Source organism: Colobus angolensis, unplaced genomic scaffold (genome assembly GCF_000951035.1).
Source record: "Colobus angolensis palliatus isolate OR3802 unplaced genomic scaffold, Cang.pa_1.0 Scaffold26, whole genome shotgun sequence".
NCBI classification, from domain to species: domain Eukaryota; kingdom Metazoa; phylum Chordata; class Mammalia; order Primates; family Cercopithecidae; genus Colobus; species Colobus angolensis.
This window is the reverse complement of record NW_012115821.1, coordinates 14,388,194-14,397,864: the sequence shown is the minus strand read 5'-3', so window position 1 is coordinate 14,397,864 and position 9,671 is coordinate 14,388,194.

The following is a 9,671-nucleotide window of genomic DNA, read 5'->3' as shown; positions in this document are numbered from 1 at the left end:
GAGGCTGAGAGGCAAGAGGATCACTTAAACCCAGGAGTCTCAGGCTGCAGTGAGCAGTGATCGAACCACTACACTCTAGCCTAGGTGACAGAGTGAGCCCATCTCATAAACAAGAAACAAAACCAGTTCTTGAGCAAGACACAGCTTTCTAATTTCCCAGTACTTTCCAGCTTTCCAAACCCTTCAGGCCCTACACCACCCTGATTTTTGTCACCTGCAAATAATAAAACTACAAACTGCACTGCACGTACGCTTATGTAAAGGCTTGAATCATTGAATTCCTCAGCCCCACACCTTCTGGTCAGCACAGGGCACTGTACTGCCGCTCCAGACAGGCCTGGGCAGTGAGGAAAGGTGCCAGCCACGTGGACTGGGGGTAGGGAAAGTGCCTAATCATGAAATCCTAATTTATAATGTGTTGCTATCCTTAGCTGAGCATTAATTTGGCTCTCAGAAATAGGAGAAGGTGTGGGTGACTGGTCTGAGGAGAGTTTCTGGGCAATTAGAACAAAAACAGAAGCATGCTCTTGCACACAAAGTGGACTTTCTCTAGGGTGGTGGTATTCTCTGGAGAACTGAACTCAGGGAGTCTTTATTGTGTATACTTCTGTGTGTCTCAACTTTATACAGGGCTGGGTGCCGTGGCTTACGCCTGTAATCCGCACTTTCGGAGGCTGAGGCGGGAGGATCAACTGAGCTCAGGAGTTTAAGATCTGCCTGGACAACACAGGCCTGGTCTCTACAAAAAAATTTTTTTTTAATTAGCTGAGCATGGTGATGTGCACCTGTGGCCCCAGCTACTCAGGAGGCTGAGGCGAGAGGATCGCTTGAGCTGGGGAAGTTGAGATTTCAGTGAGCTGTGATCGGGCCACGACACTCCAGCCTGGGCCACAGAGGGGGACCTTGCCTCAAAAAAAAAAAAAAAAAATTAGAAAAACTTTACACAATGAACATATATCCATTTTAGACCACGTTTCCTCAGTCTAAGATGCCATTGATTGAAAGACAATTATTGTCTGTACTCCCCTGAAAGCAAACTGCTATAATGTGTCATCTGTTAGAAAGACACGTCTCCGTTTTTGAGATGTTGAAATGTGAAAAAAATGTGCATCTTAGAATTGACAGAATGAAGTAACTTTTTAAATTAAAAGATATTTTCGGCCGGGCGCGGTGGCTCAAGCCTGTAATCCCAGCACTTTGGGAGGCCGAGACGGGCGGATCACGAGGTCAGGAGATCGAGACCATCCTGGCTAACACGGTGAAACCCCATCTCTACTAAAAATACAAAAACTTAGCCGGGCGAGGTGGCGGGCGCCTGTAGTCCCAGCTACTCAGGAGGCTGAGGCAGGAGAATGGCATAAACCCGGGAGGCGGAGCTTGCAGTGAGCTGAGATCTGGCCACTGCACTCCAGCCTGGGCGACAGAGCAAGACTCCATCTCAAAAAAAAAAAGATATTTTCAGCTGGGCTCAGTGGCTCACGCTTGTAATCCCAGCACTTTGGGAGGCTGAGGCAGGTGGACCACCTGAGATCAGGAATTCGAGACCAGCCTGACCAACATGGTGAAACCTCATCTCTACTAAAAATACAAAAATTAGCTGGGCGTGGTGGTGGGCACCTGTAATCCCAGCTACTCAGGAGGCTGAGGCAGGAGAATCACTTGAACCTGGAAGGCGGAGATTGTATTGTGGTGAACTGAGATCGCGCCACCGCACTCCAGCCTGGGCAACAGTGTGAGATGGAGGAAAAAAAAAAGATATCTTCCACTTTTGGAAAAAAATTACTTAAGTTGCTTTTGCATTCCACTCTCCTGCTCAGAATGATTTCCTCAAAAAAGCCAAGGGAGTCACATTTGAAGATGAGGTAATTTTTTTTAAATGTTTATGTGCCAGTTTCATACGAGGCCCTGTGCTTTCTCATCCCTGACCCCATGGAGGCCTTATGAGAACGATAAGCCCATATAAAATTACCACTTATGGAAAAGGAGTAATTTTGCAAGGAAGGAAACTGAAGGTCAAATTGGTGGTCCTGATCATGCAGTTCAGTAAGTGAGGGAGAGGAGGTTCAAACCCAGCTGCTGTGCCCCTGCTCCCCTCTTCTCACCACATGCCTCAGCTCTAAAGCTGTCCTGAGAAAGGAACCAGTTTGGAACCTGAGCCTCCTACCAGAAGCCTGGGGAATCAAAGGGCGAACCTGAAGCCCACCCTGTGAATCCCGCTCTGTCTGGTGCAAAGGAAACTGACTTCCTCTGTGCACACACTGCTCTGCCAATCTGAATGACTCAGCCTCAAGATGACCTCACTGTCCTCAGTGGGCTGTTTGGCCGCCTGCTTTGTGTCACTGAGCCCCAGCACCCAGCACGTCAGATATGGATTTACGAGTATTTTCTCTGCTCCACTCCTCGAATGTGGCTAGGTTTGAAAAGGTCACCCTTCCCCTTGCCCTCCACCTCTTAGCTTTCTGTTGCCAGGCTGCCTCTGCCCATCCAGCTGCTAAAAACATCCCAAGCTGTGAAAGCTGTTTGCTCCTGCCAAGCTCTGGTTGGACCACCATCCAGGGGGAGCTGGGGGCTCCGCCTGGATTTTCCCAGTGCCTAGGACAGAGGTATGGCTGGTGGAGGATGTTGCTTGCCAGAAAATTGGCAGAGTAAGCTGAAATAGCAGTTCTGGGTCTGCACTACAGCAAAGTATAATTTTCAGAAGGGGTCTCATACAAGTATAGAGTGACCACATGTTAAAGATTGATTTAATTCATTAACGAGGAAACCAGCAAAAGGACAAAGCTGGTTTAAGAGATGATTTTAAAGAGTGGCTCTTTTAGTTCTTTAGGGCTGCCATAAGAAATTACCACCAACTAAGTGGCTTAGAACAGCAGAAATCCATCCTTCCGCAGTTCATGAGGACAGAAGTCCAAAATCAAGGTGTTGGAAAGGTTGGCTGCTCTGAGAAGCACTGGAGGGAATCTGTCCATGCCTCTCCCCCAGCTCCTGATGGGTGCGGGCAGTCCTTGGCGTTCTTGGCCTGCAGCAGCATCACTCCAGTCTCTGCCTCTGTGGTCACATGGCCATCTTCCTTGTGTATCTGTAGGCTCCAACTCTCTCCTTATAAGGACAACAGTGATTGGATTTAGAGCCATCTTAATCCAGTATGACCTCATTTTAACCTGATTACATCTGCAAAGCCTCTATTTCCAAATAAAGTCACATTCCCAGGTACTGGGGAATTAGGACTTAAACATATCTTTTTATGGGGTACGCAACTCAACTTTTAACACCTACATTACCAAACTCATTTCTCATCTCAGCATCACAGACCCCTGGCTTCATAGGGGCATTTGGTGTGCTGGAAAGAACAGAGCCACAGGCAGCGTTGTTGTTAGCTTTGATCTGCCCCCGGCATTATGGGATGTAGTAGTGTCAGCCAGTTAAGGCTCAGTGAAAGACAGGGCATCTCCACCTCCGAAGTCAGTACCGTGTAGGGTATAGAGACCTTGGAATCAACTTCCAGGATTCAACTCCCTACTCTGTCCCCCACTGTGTGTGACTCCTGACATTTCTTCACCTCTCTGGGCCTCAGTTATCTCATCTGTGAAATGGGGGTGATAATCGTACACAGCCTATCAGAGAGTGCTTAGAGCAGCATATGGGAAACTCTGAATAAATGTTTGCTGCTGACGATGAAGATGATTAACCGAATCACTCTCACCAGCAGACACAGCTTTGCTGCTTTTTTGGTGAGAAAGGCTGTTCCTGATGGACACACTGGAAAATTTCCAGTCCCCAAAAAACATGGCAAGGGCAGTTCCTGATTAAGATAAAGGAAGCCTCTCTGATGGTCACATGCTCAGGTGACTTGTAGGCAGAGGCCAGCCCCGCCTCCTGTCCCCGCTTCCCAACTTGCCCTGCCTTTGTGAATGAGCTCTTTTCTTTTTTTTTTTTGAGACGGAGTCTCGCTCTGTCACCCAGGCTGGAGTGCACTGGCCGGATCTCAGCTCACTGCAAGCTCCGCCTCTCGGGTTCACGCCATTCTCCTGCCTCAGCCTCCCGAGTGGCTGGGACTACAGGCGTCTGCCACCTCGCCCTGCTAGTTTTTTGTATTTTAGTAGAGATGGGGTTTCACCGTGTTAGCCAGGATGGTCTCGATCTCTTGACCTCGTGATCCACCCATTTCAGCCTCCCAAAGTGCTGGGATTACAGGCTTGAGCCACCGCGCCCGGCCAATGAGCTCTTTTCTAGCTACGCATCCTGGTCTAGTTTGGAAGGTAATTTCTCAGTCACTTTTGAGTTGATGCAGATGGCAGTTTCCTTTATGAACGCTCATAACCCAGGGTAAGCTTGACAGGGCAGTTTGAAGCCCAGAAACAAAAGTTGGGAACAACAGCCTTTCCAGCTAGAACTAGAGCTGGCCTGGTGAGAAACAGAAGGCCTCCCTGAGGTTAGAGGCCTAAGCAGACACCAGGTCTGACCTTCCACATCCCAGCTGGGTGGAGCAAGACTCTCAGCACTTAGGAAGTGCCTGGCACGTTGATCTTTGGGAAGTGAGGGGCTCCTGTCGTCTGTGTCCAGACTTCTCCCTTCTCGGGTGGACCACACATGGTCAGGCCAGGCCCTGAGTGGCGACTGTTGCTGCTGCTGCAGCTGCTTTTGACATTATTGTCTGTAGAATAAAGGTAGAGGCTGGTGGGACCGCAGCATCCACTCCCTGCCCAAGCCTGACCCTAAGTGTATCTGAGAGTGCTCTGCGTTGAACCAGGAGGGGTCAGGCCCAGACTCTCTAGGTCCCTTTTCAGACACACCCTCCCTGCCCTTCGAGTCTTCCCCTTTTCAAACCTGGAAGAGAACAAGGGTTCTTTTTGTTTTGTTATTGTTTTGTTTTTTGAGATGAAGTCTCCATGGGATTTCACCATGTTGGCCAGGCTGGTCTTGAACTCCTGGCCTCAAGTGATCCACCTGCCTTGGCCTCCCAAAGTGCTGGGATTACAGGCATAAGCCACCATGCCCGGCCTGAAACATTGTTATATGGCACATAACTGTATAGGTATGTTTTACTTATTTTCTTATCTGTATTTTTTTGAGACAGTCTTGCTCTGTCACCCAGGATGGACTACAGCAGCACGATCTCTGCTCACTGCAACCTCCACCTCTAGGGCTCAAGCAATTATTCTGCCTCAGCCTTCTGAGTAGCTGGAACTACAGGTGCCCACCATCACACTTGGCTAGTTGTTGTATTTTTGTAGAGACAGGGTTTCACCATGTTGTCCAGGCTGGTCTCAAACTCCTAACCTCAGGTGATCCGCCCACATTGGCCTCCCAAAGTGCTGGGATTATAGGTGTGAGCCACCATACCTGGCCATCTTTCTGGTTTGTTTGTTTGTTTGTTTGTTTTTGGTTTTGCTTTTCTTTAAGGGAGTGGAGATTTACCATTATTTGCCTGGAGTTGGGTTTGACTGCAGATGGGCAAATGACAAAATGGACATGTTTGAAAACCAGTTTGTAGTGGTGGTTGCACTAGTGTGTAAATTTACTAAAACTCATTAAACAATACACTTATTATGGGTGAATTGTATGGCATGCAAATGATTCTTCAATAAAGCTACTTAAAACATATATAGTTGGGGCACGGTGGATTGAAACTGTAATCCCAGAACTTTGGGAGACTGAGGTGGGTGGATCACTTGAGCCCAGGAGTTCCAGACCAGCCTGGGCAATATGGCAAAACTCTACAAAAAATTGTTAAAAAGGTATAGCCGGGTGTAGTGGTGAATGCCTGTAGTCCCAGCTGCTTGTGGGCCTGAGGCAGGAGAATGGCTTGAGCCCAGGAGTTTGAGGCTGTAGTTAGCTGTGATTGCACGGTGGCTTACACCTGTAATCCCAGCACTTTGGGAGACTGAGGTGGGCAGATCATTTGAACTCAGAAATTCCAGACCAGCCTGGCCAACATGGTGAAACCCCGTCTCTACTGAAAATACAAAACTTAGCCGGATGTGGTGGTACACACCTGTAATTGTAGTTACTCGGGAGGCTGAGGCAGGAGAATCGCTTGAACCTGGGAGGCGGAGATTGCAAGTGATCCAAGATCGTGCTGCTGCAGTCCAGCCTGGGGGACAGAGTGAGACTGTCTCAAAAAATGAAGATTAAAAAAAATAAAATGTATATATGCAGTTATGTGCCATATAACAATGTTTCAGACTGGGCGTGGTGGTTCACACCTGTAATCCCAGCACTTTGGGAGGCTGAGGCAGGTGGATCACTTGAGACCAGCCTGGCTAACATGGTGAAACCCTGTCTCTACTAAAAATACTAAAATTAGCCGGGCATGGTGGCAGGTGCCTATAATCTCAGCTACTTGGGAGGCTGAGGCAGAAGAATTGCTTGAACCCAGGATTCTGAGGTTGCAGTGAGCTGACATCGTACCACTGTACTCCAGCCTGGGAGACAGTGAGACTCCGTCTCAAAAAACAAAAAACAAAACAAAAAAACAAACAAAACAAAACAAACAGGCCAGGCACAGTGGCTCATGCCTATAATCCCAACACTTTGGGAGGCCGAGGCGAGCAGATCACTTGAGGTCAGGAGTTTGAGACCACCCTGGGCAACATGGTGAAACCTCGTCTCTACTAAAAATACAAAAAATTAGCCAGGTATGGTGGCGGGCACCTGTAATCCTAGCTACTTGGGAGGCTGAGGCAGGAGAATCACTTGAATCCGAGAGGCGGAGGTTTCAGTGAACCAAGATTGCACCACTGCACTCCAGCCTGGGCAACAAAAGTGAAGCCTGTCTCCACAAAAAAGAAAAAAAAAAAAAAGGAGCCAGGACAGTGGCTAATGTCTGTAATCCCAGCACTCTGGGAGGCCAAGGCTAGAGGATCACTTGAGGTCAGGAGTTCAAGACCAGCCTGGCCGACATGATGAAACCCCATCTCTACTAAAAAACAAACAAACAAAGTTTCAGTTGATGACACACCTTACCTGCCAGGGTGATCCCACAAAATTATAACACTGTATTTTTATTTTACCTTTGCTATGTTTAGATGTTTAAATACACAATTACTTACCGTTGTGTTATAGTTGCCTACAGTATCCAGTACAGTAACATGCTATATAGATTGGTAGCCTGGGAGCAGTAGACCACACCATTTAGCCTAGGCGTGTAGTAGGCTAGACCATCTAGGTTTGCGTAAGTGCACTCTGATGTTCACACAGTGGTGAAATCACCTAATGACACATTTCTCAGAATTTATCCTTGTTGTTAAGCAATGCATGACTGGGTGTATAAAATGAATTCTCTTAAAACCACAATCAGTGAGAGATTACTGTCTTTTAGGTACTTTATAGGACATCTTCAGTGATTCTGAACTCAAAAAAGAAGAGGAAGGGGAGCTGAATTGGAAGCCATGGCCTTTATGTGACCTAGGACAGATTCATATCCTCTTTGGGCCTTGGTTTCCCCATCTGTGGTACCCTGATGCTTTTGGAGGAGATGAGGGATGCCAGGGTGGTGGAGTCTCTGCTGTGGTTTCTGTGCCCAGCTCCAAAGGTGCATTGGACGTTCAGGTCATACCAGGCACCACTGTGAGCTTTGTCTTCGCCATGGGAGCACCTCTGCCTTCCTGTCTTTGTACAGATAATTTCCTTCCTCCAGCCACATGGAGCAAACACGCAGCCAGGAACAGGCGGAAAATCCAGATTGGCCTAGCTTCGTTTTCTCCAATCCTGGCCCTTTTTTTGACCCAGACCAAAGAAGCAGCCAAGACACTGCCCTGGAGAAAACTCCCATCTTGGATGGAATGGATGGAGCACCTGCTGGGCATTTACATGCTTTGCATAAATGTACGCAGCCCTGATGGGCCGCCTCAGCCCATTTTACAGAGGAGGAAACAGAGGCTCACACACAGAGAGACATTTGTTCAAGGTAACATAGCTGGTAAGCACTGAGCTTCCTGCTTTTTCCACTAGACCCCACTGCCAGGAAAGAGGCCAGGCACCTTGCTCAGGTGGAAGCTGGGCAAATTGACTTATTTGGGAATCACCTGACTTTCTCTCCTTCTGCCTCTCCCAGTCGGGTCAGGACAGCAGAAATGCCACTCCTCCAGGAAGACTTCCTGCAAACCTTCACCCACCCTCCCAGCAAGTGCTGAGACTCACCTTCCTCTAGGTCCCAGCAGCAGAGACCCAGAGGTTTGTGACCCGGGGACTGTGAGTAGCTCCATTTGGGAGCATGGAAGGAATGAGGCCTTGGGAGTCAGAAGAACACTTGCTGGCCTAGTGCGGTGGCTCATGCCTCTAGTCCCAGTATTTTGGAGGCTGAGGTAGTAGGATCACTTGAGCCCAGGAGTTTGAGATTAGTCTGGGCAACATAGTGAGACCCCCATCTCTACAAAAAAATTTTTAAAAATTAGCTGACACTTTGGGCAGCTGAGGTGGGTGGATCAGGGGCTCAAGACCAGCCTGGCTAACATGGTGAAACCCTGTCTCTACTAAATATACAAAAATTAGCCAGGTGCAGTGGCATGTGCCTGTAATCCCTGCTACTTGGGAGGCTGAGGCAGGAAAATCACCTGAACCCAGGAGGTGGAGGCTGTAGTGAGCCCCTCCCCCTCCAAAAAAAAAAATATATATATATAGGCCAGGTGTAGTGGTGTGCACCTGTGGTTCCAGCTACTCAGGAGGCTGAGGTGGGAGGATCTCTTCAGCCTGAGAGGTTGAGGCTGCAGTGAGCTGTGATTGTGTCACTGTACTTCAGTCTGAGCAAGAGAGCAAGACCCCATCTTAAAAAAAAAAAAAAAATTAGAAAAGAAGAAAATCTGGTGCTATAATCTGAACATTTGCATCCCCACAAATTTCCTACCCTAAGCCCCAAGGAGATGGTATTAGAAGGTGAGTCCTTTGGGAAGTGATTAGGTCATAAGGGTGGAGCCCTCACGGATGGGATTAGTGCCCTTATCATGTTCAGAGAGCTAGCAGCCTCTTCCACCTGTGAGGACGTAACAAGCAGGTACTGCCTGTGAGGAAGGGCCCTCACTAGACACAAAATCTGCTAGGACCTTAGTCTTGGATTTCTAGCCTCCAGAACTGTAAGAAATAAATTTCCATGTTTGTAAGCCTCCCAGTTTATGTTCTATTGTCATATAGCAGCCCCAATAGACTAAGACACCTGGTCAGGTGGTGGGGATGAAGTATCGCTCTGTTGCCCAGGCTGGAGTGCAGTGGCACAATCTTGGCTCACTACAACCCCCTCCTTCCAGGTTCAAACGATTCTGCTGCCTCAGCCTCCCTAGTAGCTGGGATTACAGGCACTCGCCACCATGCCTGGCTGATTTTTTTGTATTTTTAGTAGAGACAGGGTTTCACCATTTTGGCCAGGTGGTCTCGAACTCCTGAACTCAAACGATCTACCCGCCTCGGCCTCCCAAAAATGCTAGGATTACAGGCATGAGTCACCGTGCCCAGCCTCACAGTAGAGTTCTGAACAAGGGTCGGACAAGCAGATGTGACTTAAAAGAGGGTGGCTCAGCTGGGCGTGGTCGCCACTGCACTCCAGCCTGGTTGACAGAGCGAGACTCAGTCTAAAATAAATAAAGAACTATTGGTTTAGGTGATCCCAGAAGCAGATTTTGAGATGAAGATCTAGGAGGAGTGGGGAAGTGAGACAGGGAGAGAAGGCAGCTGATGCA